The sequence below is a fragment of the Periplaneta americana genome, chromosome 4 (assembly GCF_040183065.1).
Source record: "Periplaneta americana isolate PAMFEO1 chromosome 4, P.americana_PAMFEO1_priV1, whole genome shotgun sequence".
NCBI classification, from domain to species: domain Eukaryota; kingdom Metazoa; phylum Arthropoda; class Insecta; order Blattodea; family Blattidae; genus Periplaneta; species Periplaneta americana.
In genome coordinates this window covers 23,063,972-23,087,572 of record NC_091120.1, presented here as the reverse complement: position 1 = coordinate 23,087,572, position 23,601 = coordinate 23,063,972, and the positions used below count along the sequence as shown (strand labels likewise).

Here is a 23,601-nt window from a genome sequence, read left to right as displayed (position 1 = left end):
ACCACGCTATACTTTTTATCAAAGAGTACAGTTATAGCAATATTGTTTTAATTATTCTGTGCTCTTTGATCTGCTCTTCTGTGGTTACAAAGCAACCATCATCATAAAATGAAATCGATATGAACAGCTGTTAAAAGACGGTCATTTTATTTCTCTGTATACAACGCTTAAACAGGGGGCAAAAGAAATCCCATGAATAGTTAATTACACACTGCTTATACATCCATCTCTTATGCTTGGTTTATTAGTAAAGTTTTCTGTCTCAACTCCGCATAAGTCTGGTATAAAAATTATACACAATTTATTAGTAAGGCTATTAAGACATAAATTGCGCATTTTATGTTTTGTGTAGAAAATATTTTTAAGCGTAACTTCCCAATTCTGAGTCACGGATAGTGTATGTTCCGCATAAGTTCTTAACTCCTGAGCGTGTGTTATACAGGCTGACTCATAAAGCTGTTACTGTAAATCGCACTGAGTCGCGCTGAGTCAATCTACTGATAGGCTATGCTTTGTTTTAGTAATACGTATTTATTTAATTGTTTGCTGTATGCTGTTGAGTCATGGCACAGAGGTGTACAACAGGAAAAAAGAATTTTCATTTGGCGTCGTTGAACAAAAACAAATCAGCTTACAGACATAGGAATTTCAGACATTTATGACGTTAATACACCTAACAGATCAACAGGGTGAATCGTAAGTAATATCATGGGGTTATTCTTTGAGATATTTCAAACAAAAAGGTTTAAGAACATTTTGCTCGTTTTTGCTTCCTTTTCGAGAAAAAAATTGTATTTAGTACTCGCATATGAAACATTTCACAGCGTGCTTTGGGAAAACCATTCATATACAGGGACATCATTTTATTTTTACTTCAATTTTTATTGTACCTGAGTTTTTTCACTCCCACCCCTTTAAACCGTCCTCCACACAGATCCAAGACCGCAATACAGTCATAGTAGCCTTATGGTCATAGTAAACAGTACGTTCCAAAAATATGTTCGCGTTTTACAGTGACGAAAGAGCTTTCAATATTGCATCATTTTCCATTTGCCTACTTCGCATCCCGGTTTCCCCCACCTGTTTCTATTCGCCTCTCTGTAAATGCTAGTGGCTGGGGTGTCTTAGCTCTTTTCTGGGAACATTAATTTCTGTTAGGAATTGGACGTCTACGTAATATTATACCCATACAATTGTTTAAAATAACTTAAATAAAAGGACCTCGTTAAGTAATTAACTGTCACGTGATTTCCTCCCTTCCTACGACGCTGCGACGTAACCACTTGGACGGACAGTAGATAGCATGTCTGAGTAATTTTATCTTTTCGGATCGGGCAGAAATGAAGATTGAATTTACAGTACGTAAGGTCTCTTTTATAGAGTACGTACAGAAATATTTCAACATGAGTTACTGATACGAAGTACGAACCTGGTAATTGGAATTACGTACAGTAGTCTATAGTGCGATAATATGCACATTAGAACTGAAGCCTGTATCGAAATGAACAGCCACCATTTTAAAAAATGTGTTTAAATATCCATATTATGATTATTTTTCAATTTAACTTCATTCTCTATAGTGTACGCTAATGTATATAGACAGTATAATATACACTGCATAATGAATACGTCCGCATGGAAAGCTCAGTTCATGAGTAAAAACACTCATTGTTAATACTGTACTGTACTTTGATTAAACAAAAACCTAATGAAGATTATCAAACTCAAAAGCGCAATATTTCCTAGTTTACGTAAATGGATGAACTACTTTTCTTCCCTCCTATACCTAGTAAAGTGATTTGTTTGTATATTACGCCAGTATCATTGAACTCCAGTCGTGGAAGGAGTTAGCAAACGGTGTTTCAGGTTCTTAATCGTTGATGCAAAGGTATAGCCAGGTTAATATTAGAAATGTTAGTAAAAATAAAATGATGTCCCTGTACTTTGTCGGCCTGAGTAACATAGTCTGTATAGCGCTGGCCTTCTGTGCTCGAGGTTGCGGATTCGATCCCGGCCCAGGTCGACGGCATTTAAGTGAGCTTAAATGCGACGATACTTTCTCAGTAATTTGAGTTCAACGGATGTTTTTTTCTTAATTTGTTATTTTACTACGCTTTGTCAACTGCTATGGTTATGTAGCGTTGAATGAAATGAATGTGATAATGCCGGCGAAATGAGTCCGGGGTCCAGCGCCAAAGTTACCCAGCATTTGCTATTAATGGGTTGAGGGAAAACCCCGGAAGAAACTTCAACCAGGTAACTTATCCCAACCATGATTCGAATCCAGGTCCGCTGGTTTCACGGTCAGGAAGGCAATTCGTTAGTCCACAGCGGTGGACTCAACGGATGTTTCTTATCATTACAATAAATTACACACTTTTATCGCTTAAGTTTCGTTATGGAAATAACTTTCTTGTGTTAAATTAAGTAAGCTGGAAATTTAAATTAGTTGACTGTTGACTAGTTTCGGCTTCATTGTTAGTCATCTCCAGAACTGGTGAGGTCCTTTCTTGTTTCCGGTCTCAAACTTTTCTTCTGAGCCGTAAGAGCAAATTAGACACCGGCGGAACACAGCACCACGCAAAATAATGCGAATTTGTGAATATAGTAACCAAGGTCGACATCACCAAGGCCAACGGCCAGGGTCATTGTCAGCGTCTGCTGCGATCAAGTGAGCATCAGTAGCGAGAAAATAGTTTATAATCGTTGGACACTAAATAATTAATCAATCAGTATAACTTTATATAACATATTTATGTTCACAAAGAATAGACCTAATGAATGAACGAAAGTAAGAAATAAATGAAGAAAATTATTGCAGACAGACTAACAAACGTACAGACAGACAGACAGACAAGTAGACGGGTAAATGGACATACAGACAGACAGACAGAGGTAGACGGATAGACATATAGATGGACATACAGACAGACAGACAGAGGTAGACGGGTAGACAGATAGATTGACATACAGACAGGTAGACGGATATAGAAACAGACAGACAGACAGATAGATGGATGGGTAGATGGACATACAGACAGACAGATAGACGGACATAGAGGGGTAGATGGACATACAGACAGACAGGTAGACGGACATAGAGACAGACAGATAGACGGACATAGAGGGGTAGATGGACATACAGACAGACAAGTAGACGGGTAGCTGGACATATACACAGACAAGTAGACGGTAGATGGACATACAGATAAACAGGTAAACGGACATAGAGACAGACAGATAGACGGACATAGAGGGGTAGATGGACATACAGACAGACAAGTAGACGGGTAGATGGACATATACACAGACAAGTAGATGGTAGATGGACATACAGATAGACAGGTAAACGGACATAGAGACAAACAGATAGACGGACATAGAGGGGTAGATGGACATACAGACAGACAAGTAGACGGTAGATGGACATACAGATAGACAGGTAAACTGACATAGAGACAGACAGATAGACGGACATAGAGGGGTAGATGGACATACAGACAGACAGACAGACAGGTAGACGGGTAGATGGACATACAGACAGACAGGTAGACGGGTTGATGGACATACAGATAGACAAGTAAACGGACAAAGAGGCAGACAGATAGACGGACATAGAGGGGTAGATGAACATACAGACAGACAAGTAGACGGTAGATGGACATACACACAGACAGATAGACGGGTAGTTGGACATACACACAGACAGATAGACGGGTAGATGGACATATACACAGACAAGTGGACGGTAGATGGACATACACACAGACAAATAGACGGGTATATGGACATATACACAGACAAGTGGACGGTAGATGGACATACACACAGACAGATAGACGGGTAGATGGACATATACACAGACAGATAGACGGGTATATGGACATATACACAGACAAGTGGACGGTAGATGGACATACACACAGACAGATAGACGGGTAGATGGACATATACACAGACAAGTGGACGGTAGATGGACATACACACAGACAGATAGACGGGTATATGGACATATACACAGACAAGTGGACGGTAGATGGACATACACACAGACAGATAGACGGGTATATGGACATATACACAGACAAGTGGACGGTAGATGAACATACACACATACAGATAGACGGGTAGATGGACATATACACAGACAAGTGGACGGTAGATGGACATACACACAGACAGATAGACGGGTAGATGGACATATACACAGACAAGTGGACGGTAGATGGGCATACACACAGACAGATAGACGGGTAGATGGACATATACACAGACAAGTGGACGGGTATATGGACATATACACAGACAAGTGGACGGTAGATGGACATACACACAGACAGATAGACGGGTAGATGGACATATACACAGACAGATAGACGGGTATATGGACATATACACAGACAAGTGGACGGTAGATGGACATACACACAGACAGATAGACGGGTAGATGGACATATACACAGACAAGTGGACGGTAGATGGACATACACACAGACAGATAGACGGGTATATGGACATATACACAGACAAGTGGACGGTAGATGGACATACACACAGACAGATAGACGGGTATATGGACATATACACAGACAAGTGGACGGTAGATGAACATACACACATACAGATAGACGGGTAGATGGACATATACACAGACAAGTGGACGGTAGATGGACATACACACAGACAGATAGACGGGTAGATGGACATATACACAGACAAGTGGACGGTAGATGGGCATACACACAGACAGATAGACGGGTAGATGGACATATACACAGACAAGTGGACGGTAGATGGACATATACACAGAAAGATAGACGGGTAGATGGACATATACACAGACAAGTGGACGGTAGATGGACATACACACAGACAGATAGACGGGTAGATGGACATATACACAGACAAGTGGACGGTAGATGGACATACACACAGACAGATAGACGGGTAGATGGACATATACACAGACAGGTGGACGGTAGATGGACATACACACAGATAGACGGGTAGATGGACATATACACAGACAAGTGGACGGTAGATGGGCATACACACAGACAGATAGACGGGTAGATGGACATATACACAGACAAGTGGACGGTAGATGGACATACACACAGATAGACGGGTAGATGGACATATACACAGACAAGTGGACGGTAGATGGGCATACACACAGACAGATAGACGGGTAGATGGACATATACACAGACAAGTGGACGGTAGATGGACATACACACAGACAGATAGACGGGTAGATGGACATATACACAGACAAGTGGACGGTAGATGGACATACACACAGACAGATAGACGGGTAGATGGACATATACACAGACAAGTGGACGGTAGATGGACATACACACAGACAGATAGACGGGTAGATGGACATATACACAGACAGGTGGACGGTAGATGGACATACACACAGATAGACGGGTAGATGGACATATACACAGACAAGTGGACGGTAGATGGGCATACACACAGACAGATAGACGGGTAGATGGACATATACACAGACAAGTGGACGGTAGATGGACATACACACAGACAGATAGACGGGTAGATGGACATATACACAGACAAGTGGACGGTAGATGGACATACACACAGACAGATAGACGGGTAGATGGACATATACACAGACAAGTGGACGGTAGATGGACATACACACAGACAGATAGACGGGTAGATGGACATATACACAGACAAGTGGACGGTAGATGGACATACACACAGACAGATAGACGGGTAGATGGACATATACACAGACAAGTGGACGGTAGATGAACATACACACATACAGATAGACGGGTAGATGGACATATACACAGACAAGTGGACGGTAGATGGACATACACACAGACAGATAGACGGGTAGATGGACATATACACAGACAAGTGGACGGTAGATGGGCATACACACAGACAGATAGACGGGTAGATGGACATATACACAGACAAGTGGACGGTAGATGGACATACACACAGACAGATAGATGGGTAGATGGACATATACACAGACAAGTGGACGGTAGATGGACATACACACAGACAGATAGACGGGTAGATGGACATATACACAGACAAGTGGACGGTAGATGGACATACACACAGACAGATAGACGGGTAGATGGACATATACACAGACAAGTGGACGGTAGATGGACATACACACAGACAGGTAGACGGGCAGATTGACATAGAGAGGTAGACGGACAGGTAGACGGACAGGTAGACTGACATAGAGACAGACAGATAGGTAGACGGGTAGATGGACATATGGACAGGTAGACGAACATAGAGACAGATAGACAGGTAGACTGACATACAGACAGACAAGTAGACGGGTAGATGGATAGGCATGACATACAGACATGTGGCAGACACAACATAATTTCCATAGAAACAACTCTGTTCCTTTGCTAACAATCTATTTTTAAAAGCAATAAACATGTAATCGTTATTCAGCATTGCGATAACTGCTGGCGGGGCAATGCGGGTGAGTTGTGAAACTCGTGCAAATAATTATACATGGAACGATAATTCAACAAAAACAACAGCAAATCAGTAAGACAAGACCCATCTTTACTTATGTATGTTTTTTTTAATTATATGTTTCCTATGAAGAATTTGTCTTCAGAGTTTGATAAACCAACACAAATGTATATAGGCCTACATACATATAGATATTAAACATCTCTACAAGCACGAAATTTTCCCTTCTTCACGTTTCAGTACCTAATAAAATTTATTATAAAATTATTCAACCAGTCGTGGTTGTATAATCTTATAAAACTACATCAGGCATAAAAGTTTCTACATTGTTGTTTTATTATTCATAATAAATCTATTTTACCAATAATATGCTATAAACTTTATAATTTATATCGACGTGTAGTTTAACAACAGTTTGTTTTAATGTTTCCACTTGATATTTTAATTTTCAGGAGTCGCAATAAGCGTAATGTTATAAATTATTTTTTATTTTAGTAGGTTATTTTACGACTCTTTATCAACATCTTAGGTTATTTAGCGTCTGAATGAGATGAAAGTGATAATGCCGGTGAAATGAGTCCGGGGTCCAGCACCGTAAGTTACCCAGCATTTGCTCATATTGGGTTGAGGGAAAACCCCGGAGAAAAACCTCAACCAGGTAACTTGCCCCGACCGGGAATCGAACCCTGGTCACCTGGTTTGTTACTGAATGTTGGCCACATTCGCTCTTATAGGCAGAAGCTGTGTGCAGATGCTGTTTGAAACAAAGCTCGTAGCATGAGTAAGTGCCACAGATTTTGACAGCAATACACATAGAACCACTGTATATTATAATTGATGTAGACTGGAAGTACTGTAACATATAAAGTAAAAAGGTTAAGATGCATAGATTACAATAGTGAGCTCTCCATCGGGCAACGCTGATTCAGAATTCTTTTAAACACGCGGACAAATTATTATTAGATTAAATGTGATTATACATCTTGATTACACATTTTTAACACTATATCACTGAGGAATATGAAGTATATACAAAATTAGAAATACTCTATTTTCGGAAATACATAACATTAATTCATAATGAATATACTGTTGGAAAGAGTAGACTTTAAAGATGAGCAGGAGTTTTTATTATGTTTTGAGGCTCAATTAAAATCTTATGAAGGTCAATACACAATGGTGCGAAAAATGTGGTTTTTGAAGACAATTTATTACTTCAAAATGCAGAAACTTAATGTTGGTAAAATTAATAATAATTAATGATCTTTCAAATAATCAAAATTAAAAATGTGACCGCACAACCATTTGTAGGCGTCTTCTCCATTGTCCAATAGCACTGGATATGTCTTTGATCAAGCCGGTCCCAACATTCAAGAAGGCGTTGTCTTAAATGTTCAATATTACGACTTCTTGTTTTGTAGTAAACTGCTTTTTGTAGTGATTTCATACAAAATAGTCCATAGGATTAAGATCTCGTTTGAAACTCCAGTGGAAACCATCAGAGAATCTGAGAAATGCGATCTTTCACGCAATAATCTCTCAGGAGGGATATCATGTTCGTATGTTGCTAATCAATCGTTGTACACTTGAAACAGACCATTCTCGCTGAGCGTAGTTCCTTATAGTTTGATGGGCAGATAAATTATTGTATTGGTGCAAATGTTTAATGAAAATCTTGTCTCCGTTCGTTAAGCGACCCATTATTGACAAAATGAGAACTCAAAATGGAAAAAAAAAAAAAAAAAAAAAAAATTATGACAGCACAACAAACGGCTTGGCCTGCTGAATTCGTAAGATCATAATGCTCAGTTCGGCATAAATGATCGATTTTACACTGCCTTACAAAAATAAAAAATAATGTTTAATAAATGTTAAAAAAAATTAAATATTACAATACTTTCCCGGTCTACAAGGACTGTGAAATTTGCCTGTGAAATAAACATTCAAGTGAAATCATTAGCTACTGGAATATAAACATTTAAATTTTGTGCCTTTTTTTTTTTGGCTCACTGTGTATATACTGAAGTAAAACATGTTTATGGGAAATTAGGGACCTTCAAGATAACGGACTCAGGCCTATCGCGATATCGATGCGTGTGAGTTAATAGAATCATTCCATCCATACTTTTGAATATGAATGCTACAATTTTATTGGGACCCCGTACCACATTACCAACATGGCATAAATCATCGTCGTAACGTAACAATGGCTTTTTTTAGTGAGGCTTCCTTCCAGCTATTAGTGTGGAGGTTGTTAGTAAAACAAGTTGCGAAAATACAAGACAAGAATTTTCCATTTACTGGTGCTGATAAGGACTGATAATAATTTTGCTATCCGGCCTGTCGATGTCGTAGTGAATAAGGAAGACAAGAACTGTAGCTAATCCCTTGTCATTATAGTTTCGTTCGCAAAAGAATTAGTTTTGACGTGATGCTATTCGATGTAAATTGTTTCATTTCTGTTCCTTTGACAATGTTTCGAAAAGTAACAAGTCAACACTATTCGAGCTATTCTCATGTAGATTGTTAAGTTTCTTTCTTTCTTTCTTTCTTTCTTATTCTCTTTCTTTTTCGAAAATGTATTTCTTGCAGTAATGATTTTGTTTCTGCAGACGTGAATTCAACCCTTACCCATATTGTGAGACTAACCTCAATCTGTTATATATTTTATATTTACTCACATCTAAATGTATACTTTTGAATTAAAAACAAATGCACATAGGGTCTACTCTAATAGTATATTATGCAACGAGCCTATAATGATAGTAATTAAGAATCGAGTATGGATATTTATGAAACGAGCGCAAGCGAGTTTCATAATTTTCATACGAGCTTCTTAATTACCATTATAGGCGAGTTTCATACGACTTTTTATGCTCGACCATATTTCTAACTTGAAATTACCGGTATTCAGATGTATACATTTTATTTGTAACTGACAAGATCGGAAGTGACCTTGTTCTAGGTCGTGAATTGTGAGATGTGCGCAGACGCGAAAGTACTGATTTTTTCCGAGGAACAATAATGTCATTGACCTTGACGTAGTCCCGTTAAACTTGATATTATAATATTATAACCTTGATTATTGAATTCGACATTGAAAAACGAGATGACAAATTGAATTTATTTGAATATTATTTACAATTAACGCTAATTATTATAGTAACAGAACATAACCTTCTGCGACAGTATTGGATTTCCAGCCTCCGTGACTTTTCGCTAATTCTCTTTCGATTGCATATCCGAGAATAATCGATACTTGCGGTTTTATAACGGTAGAAAGCTGACCTGTCATTGGCTGAACAGTTGTAACCTGAGTCGTCATTGGCTGAAAGACCTGACCTTTAATGAGTAGGTGTAATTTAATGACATGCATTAAAGGTCTGCTACCAGGTGTATAATTACTACATTTCGGCATGGTCGAGCATAAAATAATTTTTAATCCGGAAGGTGCGTTATGTACGAGGGTGGATAAAATGTAACGCACAACAATTTTTTGTGGTAACGTATTTCATACGTAAGCAAAATGAAATAATGCACAAGAAAGCTATTTTACCTATTTTTCGACATTGGAACCAAGTCTCTCGACACATTTGTCCCATCGTGACATCATATTCAGTACCGCTCGTTCATAAAACTCCGTTTTTATGGGTGTATAGCCACCTGCGCACGATTGATTCCACTTCTTCATCCGAACCGAGCGTTGTCCTCTTAGGAATTTCTTCATTGTTCCGAAGAGGTGAAAGTCAGACGGTGCGAGACCTGGACTGGGGTGATTGTCGCCTTAATGATGTCTCTGATATTGGGTGGTGTTGCAGCGGTGACTGGTCGGACGGAACGTGCTTCGTCGGCGGACTTCTTCGAAGAACCTGCACCACTTGGAGATATTGTTGTGGTCCAGACAATCAAGCGCCATTACTTCCAATATTTCCCTGTAGATTTCACTCGAATTTTTCGTTTTTCGGGGTAGGGAGGAGGGGGCAAAAAAAACGGACTACACCTCGCTGCCCTTCACAAGTGAACGATGGTAGAAAACACGCTATTTTTACTCAGTAGTTACAGCTCGTTCCGCCAGGGTGACATCCGATCGAATCATTGCTGTCTGTAGCGCAAGATTCAAACTAACGATCTGCCAACTTTGAACGTCCTAACCAAAATATTATTCCGTAAAATAATAGTTGTGCGTTACTTTCCGATCTACCCTGATATTTGTATGTAATTGTAATATAATTTTATTTTTATACGTTGATGTCTTACGTCGTAGCTCGCAGATCACCTAAATACTCCAGAACTAAAATGTGTCTTACGTATAGTTTTGTGTCGTATACATTTATCACAATAGGAATCTCAAATCCATTGCATCGAGTTTCCGCGCGGCGCAATTGAATTTTCTCGAAAGAACGTCACAATTTTTTCTTATGTAAGAAAACCTTATGTGAATATAAACGTCATAGGCGCATTTTACTTCTTCTCACTCACAATACGTTAACATCATATTTATTTTTCACACTATGTTTGTAATCTTATTTAATTTTTGTTATATTGTATTTCAGTACAAAATTGTTATTTAAAGGAAATGCCCCCGAACACGAGCTTGCTCAGACGGGTGTGCGCTATGTTTACTGTGTATATTAATGTTGTATTGTAGTATGTAGCAATACGTACGGTACAATAGAATATAATACAATACAATATACGATGAAAGAGTAATGGAACGAAGAAAAATTCTCTCCGGCACCGGGATTTGAACCCGGGTTTTCAGCTCTACGTGCTGATGCTTTATCCACTAAGCCACACCGGATACCCACCCCGGCGTCGGACAGAATCGTCTCAGATTAAGTTCCAACTCTTGGGTTCCCTTTAGTGGCCGCCCTCTGCACTACGTCATAGATGTCTATGAACGTAGGACCGAAGTCCACACATGTGCTGAGGTGCACTCGTTATGAGTGACTAGTTGGCCGGGATCCGACGGAATAAGCGCCGTCTTTCGCATATCATATATATTATTTTAATGTACCGAAGTACATATGATATTTCCATGCAGATATTCTGCGTCATCATACGACGAAAGAGTAATGACGTAGTGCAGAGGGTGGCCACTAGAGGGAACCCAAGAGTTGGAACTTAATCTGAGACGATTCTGTCCGACGCCGGGGTGGGTATCCGGTGTGGCTTAGTGGATAAAGCATCAGCACGTAGAGCTGAAAACCCGGGTTCAAATCCCGGCGCCGGAGAGAATTTTTCTCCGTTCCATTACTCTTTCATCGTATGATGACGCAGAATATCTGCATGGAAATATCATATGTACTTCGGTACATTAAAATAATATATACAATACAATATATTATAATAGGTCTATAGGGTTAACCCCAGAAGAAAGTTTAAAAACGCAATGAGAAAGAATAGTCATTTGTTTTTAGGGAAAAGTAGTTTTACTTCAAGACAATTAAAACCACACACGACTGAAGTGACAGTGAGATCGCTTATCAAAGTAAACTGAAGGCCTTAGTAAATCCATCGTAGAGCCCAGATTTTATAACGAACAGTTTTAACTGCGAGAAGAAAATGCGACGCAAAAGATGTGATCAAGAGGTAAAAACTATCTGCTCTGCTGTTCTGTCGAAATAAAAAAAATGATGCACAGTATGTTTCAACAGTGGACAAACATTAAGTACGAGTAATTTATCGCTTCCTAAGGAAAGGACTTCGAAAAGTAAAAGTCAACATACCGGCTTCTGAATAACAAAGTGACTCCACGTCCTTCTCAAACAGCACTAGTAAGTAACTTTGAATCTTTAAGTACTAAAATCAATATATCTGTTTGCAACCTACATATGACATATTCTAGCTCTGTGAAGCGGTTTTTACTGTTCCTTCTGCCATTTAGTTATGTAATTCATGTTCTGAAATTGGTTGTTCAAATATTGCAAAAAAATAAATGTAAGAAGAATCCAGTTTGTTCTGTACTGTTCCAGATAAAAGAAATGGGACGACTAATTTACAGATACAACGCATTGCGCATATGCAGTAAACAAGGCAGCCTATATTATATTCTACTTGTGGACAGTCTTGCCAAATTTGTTGCGTACATACAGGAGGACTGCCATTAAGATTCGGCTCAATATTTTATTTTTCTGGTACTGTGCACTGTGTAAATAATTTTTCGGAATAAATAAAGTTTCTCCGGACGTAAAATTTACTGCGAATTCAGAAATATTGAAAGATTTTTACTGCGGTCCAGAAACAAGTTTTCTATTTAATTTGGAGGAGATTATACAAGGTGAGCTAATGAAACGGACGATTTTAAAACTTTAATAATTATTGCACTGATTTCTTTGAAACAAAACTTTCACTTTACATTTAAAGTATATACAATAGCATTTACCTGTACCTCATGAAATTATTATTTTGAACACTACATCCTGCAGGTGGAACCCATTTAGTTGCACACATTCTTCAAGTCTAAGTTGTATGTTTCCCATTACACGACGCAACATGTCCACAGAAATTTCAGCAACTTCATGACCAATTTTTTCTTTGAGTTCTTCTATGTTCTGTGGAGGTGGATTTTTGAAGACCATACTCTTCAAATATCTTCATAAGAAAAATTTTCATGCTGTCAGATCTGGAGATCTCGCAGGCCATGAATTGACAATGTGGTTTGGAAATAAACGTCTGACTGCATCCATGAAGCATCTAGCCGTGTGACTGGTCGCACCATCCTGTTGACACCACGTGTCTCTATAGATGAGAGGATTATTGCCAATTTGTGGAGACAAAAATTCTTGAATCATTCGGGCATATCGCTGTGATGTTACAGTAACAGATGTCCCATTATCGTCCTCAAAGAAATAAGGACCGATGATTCCAAATTACGCTATTGCACACCAAACTGTGACTTTGACACTGTGTAATGGCTACTTATGCATTTCATAAGGGTTGGTGACCAGTATGGAAAGTTTTGTTTACTGACGTATCCAGAGAGAAGAAAATGAGCTTCATCACTCATCAGCATATTGTGGACAATGTCTTCGTTAACATTTAGATCCAAGAATTGTTGGCAAAAGTCATGCGGTTTATTTTATCAGCATTTTGTAATGTCTGTCGTTGTGCAGCAATGAAACTATCATTATTTTTATAATATGTCTTAATAGCAAAAGCACATTGTTCACCGTCCAACCATCCATTATAAATGAATACTATTGAATGAAGAATAGCCTGGTGCATGTAGCAATTAAAATACCCGACAACAGCCGAAAAAACACGAATCTGAAAATCGCCCATTTCACCTTATATTTTAAGAATTCTAATAAGCGCACATTAGGACGGTCCGCAGCGCATCGAAAAATCCACACGGGTCGCTAGCATGCATTTTAAATGCAATATCGCACACTGTTGAACGGGTGGAAGGGCCGACAGGCGAAAAAATAGATAAGAGGCATTATGAAGATAAAGTGCGAACTCAACATACTTACTTACTGGCTTTTAAGGAACCTGGAGGTTCATTGTCGCCCTCACATAAGCCCGCCATTGGTCCTTATTCTGAGCAAGATTAATCCAGTCTCTACCATCATATCCCACCTCCCTCAAATCCATTTTAATATTATCTTCCCATCTACGTCTCGGCCTCCCCAAAGGTCTTTTTCCCTCCGGCCTCCCAACTAACACTCTATATGCATTTCTGGATGCTACATGCCCTGCCCATTTCAAACGTCTGGATTTAATGTTCCTAATTACGTCAGGTGAAGAATACAATGCGTGCAGTTCTGTGTTGTGTAACTTTCTCCATTCTCCTGTAACTTCATCCCTCTTAGCCCCAAATATTTTCCTAAGCACCTTATTCTCAAACACCCTTAACCTATGTTCCTCTCTCAAAGTGAGAGTCTAAGTTTCACAACCATAAAGAACAACCAGTATTATAAATGTTTTATAAATTCTAACTTTCAGATTTTTTGACAGCAGACTGTATGATAAAAGCTTCTCAACGGAATAATAGGCATTTCCCATATTTATTCTGTGTTTATTTCCTCTCGGCGAACTCAACAAAGGACGAAAAGTTCTAATTATTTACTTTTGTGAATTATGAGCCATGGGGAACAATAATGTGAGACAATTTTGTTGAATTCACACTTCTTTGCTTTCGATAATAAGAAAACAGAGGAAAGAACTTGAGCGATGTGGCTGCGACTCAACACCTTTAAGTAAGCGTATGTGCTGTTTCGAGCCTTTATTGAGAAATGCACGAAAACATATTCTCGCCTCGTTCGCCTCTCAGAGGTTTGGGTCATAAACTTCACTGCCCTTCAGAAACAAGTTACCGAAGCTCAGTAGATGGGAGCGAAGTTTAAATATGGAATAATCTTTTAATTCGCGCAGGATTACAAACAAGGATTCTACATAGACAAGAACATAATTTGGAGTAAAACACCAGTCAAATTTCAAGAAAGAAAAGCCACGAATAAACAAATTATAACCCTGCAAAATTCTACCTTGCAAAGGAAAAGCCTTGACTCATGCAAAACTAAAGGACACACGTGCATTATAATCTAAATAGTATGTTCCTTTATCATGGAGCAGGTTTTTTTTATTGATATCGACACGCAAACTCACGGAACGCAGAAACAAAAACAATACAATGACAACAGCGACGTCGACATCATTGACTATGAATAAGTAACATACTTTTATTTTTTGTAATAGAAAAAATTTGGGAGGAGGGGATGTGTGTTGTAGCTCCATAACTTGTTCATTACTGACATTCAGTCTCTGAAAACATTAAACAAAGTGAAATACAAAAGCAGAGCATGATTTAGTTGTATTTTTTAAACAAATATTTCTAATCCATGTTGAATCTTTCGTACACTATTTTTAACACTTAAATATAAATAATTGATTAAATGGCGATCTTACTCATGTTAATTATGTAAGCATGTGCGGCTTACAGCTGTTTCGGTGCTACTTGACACCATCCTCAGAACCTACTAGATCTCGGCGCTATCTCAACTTCGCTGCCTGTTGTGTGGGTGCGTTCGTGTGATGAAGAGTTGTGTCAAATAGTGTGTGTGAGAAATTGATCTGTGTGTTAAAAATTTGACTGGGGTGTGTTTTAGTGTGTCTGTATATTTCATATTGTTCTAGTGTGTTGAGTTTTTGGTTTTTGGGTTGTATGTGTAGGATTTCCATGTCTGTATTTATGTTATTGTACAGGGACATCATTTTATTTTTACTAACATTTTTAATATTAACCTGGCTATACCTTTCTATTAACGATTGAAACAGGAAACACCGTTTGCTTCCCCTTCCACGACTGGAGTTCAATGATACTGGCGTAAAATACAAATCACTTTACTAGGTATAGGAGGGAAGAAAAGTAGTTCATCCATTTATGTAAACTAGGAAATATCGCAATTTTGAGTTTGATAATTTTCATTAGGTTTTTGTTTAATCAAAATACAGTAATGTATTAACACTTAGTGTTTTTACTCACGAATTGAGCTATCCATTCGGACGTATTAATTAAGCAATGTATATTGTACTGTTACAGCACATTAGCGTACAATATAGAGAATGAAGTTAAATTGAAAAATAATCATAATATGGATATTTAAACACATTTTTGAAAATGGTGGCCATTCATTTCGATACAGGCTTCAGTTCTTTTGTGCATATTATCACTCTATAGACTATTGTACCTAATTCCAATTACCAGTTTCCTCCTTCGTTCTAGTAACTCATGTTGAAATAATTCAGTACCTACTCTATAAAAGAGTACCTTATGTACTGTAAATTCATTCTTCACTTCTGCCCGATCCGAAAGATAAAATTACTCAGAAATGCTATCTACTGTCCGTTCAAGTGGTTTTGTTGCAGGGTCGTAGAAAGGGAGGGGTCACGTGACAGTTAATTACTTAACGAGGCCCTTTTATTTAAGTTATTTTAAACAGTTGTATAATATTACGTAGACGTCCAATTCCTAACAGAAATTTTTTCAGAAAAGAGCTAAGACAGCCCAGCTACTAGACTTTACAGAGGGGCGAACAGAAGCAGGTGGGGGAAACCGGGATACGACGTAGGCAAACGGACGATAGTACCTGTGCCAAAATGTCATTCAATATTGAAAGCTCTTTCGTCACTGGAAAACGCGAACATATTTCTGGAACGTACTGTACTCGCTAACTCAGTACTGCTTATGCGCCCTCGGTTCTGTGTCGTGAACGGTTGGAAGTTTACTAGTAGAAGGGGTGGGAGTGAAGTACATTCAAAAACTCAGGTACAATAAAAATTGAAGTAAAAATAAAATGATGTCCCTGTATGTGTGGTTAGCATTAGTTATGTGTTCGGCATATATGTAGATGTATTGTGTCCTCTGGTTATTGCTTTTCTACATTGGACAGACAGGCAGATCATTCCAAACTCGATACAAAGAACATATTAAAGCAATAACCAGAGGACACAATACATCTACATATGCCGAACACATAACTAATGCTAACCACACATACAATAACATAAATACAGACATGGAAATCCTACACGTACAACCCAAAAACCAAAAACTCAACACACTAGAGTCGACGGCAATTCGGAAGGCGGTTGTCTGCTAGCGTTGGCGTCGAGAGAGACAGATAGAGAGGGCAAGGCAGCGTACAACATTGCCACATCATACTTCACGCGCACGTGCAATACAAATAGCGCAGGAGAGAATTTAAATTATCAAAAGACAATAATGACCTTAGCCGTTGATTACTGTAAGCATGACACCAAACAAATCCTCTTTTCTTCACTAGCAATATTCTTTGCACGCTTCTCAATCCCACACCACATGCTTCTGCAGTCGTTTCTTGCATGTTGGCAACGTTTCTGCCAGCATCAAGATGGTCGACAGCGTTCTGCTCGTTAACGTTTTAAAATAATTATACACCTTAAACACTATTTTCAGCGCCTGCTTGTGTAATACTTGTCTTTTTACAGTCTCTTCTTCCATTTATTTACCTTACATACACAGAGTAAATGTTAGTTTTACTTATTCAATGTATTGAAACACTCACACGTGAACAAACGAACTCGGGAAGTGCGTGTTATAGACTGATTCTGATTGGTTCTACTGTAGAAGCTTGTGACGTCACATACCAGAAATGCTACGGTGCATATAGAAGCTAACCGCCTTCCGAAATGCCGTCTAGTCTAGAACAATACGAAATATACAGACACACTAAAACACATCCCAGTCAAATTCTCAACACACAGATCAATTTCAGAACACACACACTATTTGACACAACTCTTCATTACACGAACGCACCCACACAACAGGCAGCGAAGTTGAGATAGCGCCGAGATCTAGTAGGCTCTGAGGATGGTGTCGAATAGCACCGAAACACCTGTAAGCCGCACATGCTTACATAATAACACGAGTAAGATCGCCATTTAATCAATTATAAATATTTCTAACTGAGAAGTACATAGGCCTACTCTGTTTAAGTTCTTTTTTGTTGAAATGAAATAATTTCAAGTGCATTTTCCTCAAAACGTATATTTGTTAAGTTCGCCCCTTGTATTCTCAAAGCTTCATAAGCAGACATGGCATCTTGGGGACCGATTGAGGGGAACACTGTGCATGCAAGTTAACTGAATGCTGGAGCATAAGCTTGTGTATAGCTGCAAGAGCGGCACATGTACACAACAGACTATGTAGGGAGGAACACTATGAAATGAACAACTGTTTGTTCACCACGACACACATACATATGGATCGGCAACTCGTGCTCACAAAGTGCTAAAAAAAAACCTTGAATGAGAGAAAGACAGACAGAGCCAGCCGCAGCAGTTACAAATTGTACTTTCGCTGCAAAAACAGTTCACTGCCACGATGTGCTCTGGCGGCTCATGCAGGTGGTCGTGATGTCTACTCCATGATTTGAATTTCAGAATGACGCATGGTACAATAATTAGAGTAATTTTAAACAGAATGCACCTAAACACACATAACAAAATTATATTATTTCTTAGCTTTGTAAATTAGTTTACTGTAGTACTGGAGATAGAAACTGAATACAACCTTTTGAAGATACAACAAATATAGCTGCAACACTTATTTATTATACACTATTTGTTAATAGTTCTTATATGTCTCATTTTAAACACAGAACGCGAGGATTCAAGTCTTTATTTATTAAAGAGTATTCCTCTGTTCTCAGAACGGTAAGTCTGTATTCGCAAACAATTACAAATTCAAGGAAGTCATTTTTTACATGTCACGGGAAATGAAATAAACTTACTTCTGAGCTATTTCTGTACATTGAGAGCTTTTACACTTCTTTCTTGTATTAAACTCTGCCTCAAGCACATAATGTGGAAGCAAAGAGTACATTTTAAAATTCTGACTTAGGCAGCATTACGAACAGTCCGATTCCTGATTTCGCTGGAATCTGAGTGGCGTGCTGTTCTGTAGATTTATCAGTTTAAGCTATAAACTTTTAGGATTTTCTATCGGCTGTAAGCCAAAAGAATTTCAGAAAAATCTCGATTCCTTGTCAATTGTCACTGTTTCTCCAAACTTACCAGTGAATCTGCTGGTCTTGAAGTAGGATATTATATCTGATAAGAAGATTTTCTTATCACTCTTCAAGATATTTTATAGTTAAATAGTGAAGTTGTCTTTATTTTACATGAAATGTTATGTTTTATTTAACGACGCTCGCAACTGCAGAGGTTATATCAGCGTCGCCGGATGTGTCGGAATTTTGTCCCGCAGGAGTTCTTTTACATGCCAGTAAATCTACTGACATGAGCCTGTCGCATTTAAGCACACTTAAATGCCATCGACCTAGCCCGGGATCGAACCCGCAACCTTGGGCATAGAAGGCCAGCGCTATACCAACTTGCCAACCAGGTCGACTATTTTACATGATACTGCCACATTTCAAATTTATCCATAAATGCTCTTAGCTAGTCGATCATAATGTCGTGCAATTCTGTAACTCCCACGCACAATGTGCTAACGATATTTGATATCAGGCTCACCTTGTTGATATTCCATTTTTACGTTTAGCTGTTCTAAAACAGGTCTAAAATCTTCACTTTGTTTATTTGTAACATAAAATGTCAAGGTAAGAAAGTGTAATAGAATATAATACAAACTTTACCTCCCTTCTTAATAAAAAAAATCTTTCTCTTTCTATTCATCACTAAATGGAAATGAACTGGTGATTATTTTGTTTTTCACTCAAAACGAGCCGCCACTTACTGCAGACGCGAGCAAACTAGTGTCTTACAAGAACCGTATACAGACACTACAGATAGTACAGAGTTCGTTCTACCTGACTGCGGTAGTGTTGACACTTTGAGAGCACGAGTTGCCCACCCATGCCGGACATACAGATTGTAACTACCCGTCAGTATGCTACCTATCTGAATACATAGTACATCTGTAGTACAGTACATAATGAGTAATGACGAAGAAAAAGGGATCTAAGAAGCATCAATTTGTGACAGAATTTGGAGGCGAGTGTTTTGAAGTGAATGGGGAATATATTACTTGCGAACTGTGTAGCGTAAACATGCAGGATGACAAACGTCAATATATATATATATATATATATATATATATATATATATATATATATATATATATATATACATATACATACAGAGATATTGTAACACTATAAAACACACAGAATATGAAAAACTTGCATCGAAAAACGAAAGTGAAGATCTGCCAACAGGCAATTCCATTTCAAATAAACAATCATAATTTTAACTGGATTTGTGTGAGAGTATGGTAAAGGCTGGCACCCCGTTCTTTAAACTACAAAATCTCCACTTTAAAGTCTTTATTGAAAAATACACAAATAAAAAGTTACCAATCTATGTAACACTTATGGCAAAATTATTTTAAAATATGTTACGATAGTACATTGCGTTACATAAGACAGATGTATTTAGGTTATTTTAATGTTTAATATATTATTTATTTAATTTTCTATAAATGTTCTTACGTAACCCATCGTTCCTTGCAAGCAGTGTTTATGTTCATTAGACGACCAACATAGTTGTATAACATTAAAACTCAATGATCCGTGGCCGGGGATCTAAACTGGAATATATTTTTTGAAAGATTATTGTATCTTGTTAGGTTTTTATGTTGTTCATTTTTAAAATCTGTAAAACAGTTTTAAATAATAACGTTTTCAATCCCGAACAACTCCAGCTCTACAAGTCCCACAGAGCCGTCCTCAACCCCATTCCAAAGGGAATTCCACGAACGGTTAACATGTCTGACCGCGGAGCGAGCGGACCCGGGTTAAAATCCTGGTTGGGACAAGTTACCTGGATTTTTTCGAGATTTTCCCTCAACCCAATAACAGCAAATGCTGAGTAACTTTTGGCGTTGGACCTTGGACTCATTTCGCTGGCATTATCACCTTCATTTCACTCAGACACTAGATAACTATATTGCAGTTGATAAAACGTCGTAAAATAAACCAATTTTTAAAAACCTTGATGTGAACAATGGGGATTAATCATAGGCCAACTTAGGCAATGAGATAGCCACAGGTTCTGAGGGGACAGAACAATATGAGCGTAGCGTAACAAGAGTTTCGAAATTTCGGATAATTCTCCAGTTCAATTTACCAACATTGTAACAGGAACTATGTTCTATCCAGTGTTGCCACTGGCCGAAAATAAAGTGTACCAGATTACTCTGAAAATTGTACCAGATTGTACAGATTTTTGTTCTATAATCTACCAACCCAATTTTCTCGTGAAAACACCTGTACAAATTCCAAATACAGAAAAAAAGAGCATGAACATGTTTAGGTAGACAAGGAAGACTACGAAAAAAAGAATACATCTGCAAACATATTTTAACAAACAAAATCACAAACATTTAAAAAAAAGCTCACAAATTTTATTTTTAATCTTGTAATATTGATGATAACCATTGCTGAACAATACACAATTGGAATAAATTGGTAATCATACCAACGTTGCCAAAGTTGATAAAATATTTAGGACACTAGAATAACAAAGTCATAAATAGTGTTACCGGTAGGCCTATACATTGCGACAAATACCATATTGCGAATTACAGCAAAAACAAAAAAACAAATAGTAACTAGCTATAGTAAAAAATTTAATACAATATACAGAATTACAGACACATGACATCATAATAATCACTTCATCCTGATTTTTGCAGCAATGGCAGTTATCGACGTAATCTATGTCAAAAATAGCCAATGGGTCAAGAGGTGAATGAAAGAAAATAAAACTTCAAGTTAAATTATTTACATTCTCTGTTAATGTGTTGACCGTAAAGTGAACTATAAATCTGATTCAGTGTTGGTACTACCACTTGGTAGTAATCATAATAATGTTTTCAACTTTGTTAATGTCAGTTATAATAATGTCTGTTTTCATACTAAAAAAATTGAAGAAAGTACAGATTGTACCAAAAAATTGAAAATTGTCCCAAAAAATAGTTGTACGTACCAGGGTACAGATCACTTAAAATTGTACCTAATCCGTACAATTGTATCAAAAGTGGCAACACTGGTTCTGTCATCGCCTCTCAATTTCCAGCGAAGCAAATACAAGCTCGGTAAACTACTACTGAACCCTGAGCGAGGAGAGAAAAAATACGACTTGCTCTAAAGACACCAGTCAGGCAACAGCTGACAAGTTTTTTTTTTTTATAAAATGTTACATTCGTAAAATAATATGATATTGAAGATACTATCGAAGATTCCGATACCATTAAGCAATGGTGATTTATAAAAAGGAACACATACGTTTTCTTATTGCAAATATTACTGTAATACTGATGATAGTAGGCTGTACTACAAACTCTAATTTTAAAATTTACGTAATTTGAGTAAGAGTAAACTTACTCCTGTTTTTCTTCTTTTCACTTAAAATAAATTCTTTCTCACTCATTCTTAATTTACTAGTTCTTTTTTAGAGCAAGTAGCAAATCAGCAGATCCCTTTCTTATTTAGTGTTTTTAAAGTTATGATAAAGTAGACTCCATATTCATAACAATTTTAATGAAGACAATAACAATGACGATACATAATATAAATTGAAAAGGAAAGCGGGACTCCAAACAGGCTAGCATAAGGCCGCAATATTCTGAAATACTTTACTGGATATATAACAAAAATAAACAAGATGAAGATAAAATGTTATAAAAACTTAATACATTGACAGTCGAACACTACATTCTGGGAGGGTAATATGAATATAAACAGAGACCATTTATGACAAGAGAGTTGATTATTAAAAATAACAAGGTTATTCTTTGTTCCCCAAGTGTTATTTCGATCAAATAATTTCGTCCGGTATAAATTAATTTGAGCAGTTTATAGTAGCATGAGTCTATAGTAGATTTATAAACTATTATTAACCATAAATGATTGTAGAAAAAATATGGAACTATGAAATCGTTCACTTCGCGCGCTTCTTACCTCAAGCATGCGCACTGTCGGATTCAGAAGCTTCGCAACGATGTTCTATTGATTACGTACGAGCCTTTGTTCGTATTATCAACACATAAACCAATACAATTATTACTTTCAAATTACTGTTATCTATAATTATGTAGGAACAAAAGCACAGTCGATTATGCAATACACACCCTCTTTCAGCAATAACACCACCAGGTTATCTGAATTTTGTTGTTGCTACATACGTTTCATATAAGCTTACCTGAAATAGAATTTATAAATACTCCAACTTGAAATGAAGACACGTAATGTATAATCTACACACACTTGAAAAATTCACATTATCTACAGTCACGAAAATTATACGAAATGCTGTAATAATATTTCATGAAATACTAACAGGAAACTCAAGAAACCCTCTAGCGGGGTTACTGAAAATTATTAAACAAATGAATGCATGGTAAGATCGTACCGCGCACAATCAGTTCATGGTGCTGATTACGAGAACGTACATTAAATTTTAAGGAGTATTGCTGATCATAAAATTAAGAATAGTTCATTGCGAATGTTGTTAAGTAATTTTTAGGGCATACCTTGAAGAAATGAGCAGAATGTATTACTGTATTAACATTTCGTTTGGAAAATATTA

The 23,601-nt window shown here is 37.6% G+C and overlaps 1 protein-coding gene across 1 annotated transcript in view; it reads right to left on the bottom strand.

The window, feature by feature from the left end:
- LOC138697595 (fatty acid hydroxylase domain-containing protein 2) overlaps nt 1-23,352 on the bottom strand; it is an 85,898-nt gene extending 62,546 nt beyond the window's left edge. Inside the window, exon 1 of the mRNA XM_069822970.1 lies at nt 23,215-23,352. The gene's annotated coding sequence lies outside the window, so the exon portion shown is untranslated. The remainder of the gene's footprint in view (nt 1-23,214) is intronic.
- Between the last annotated feature and the right edge of the window lie 249 nt (nt 23,353-23,601).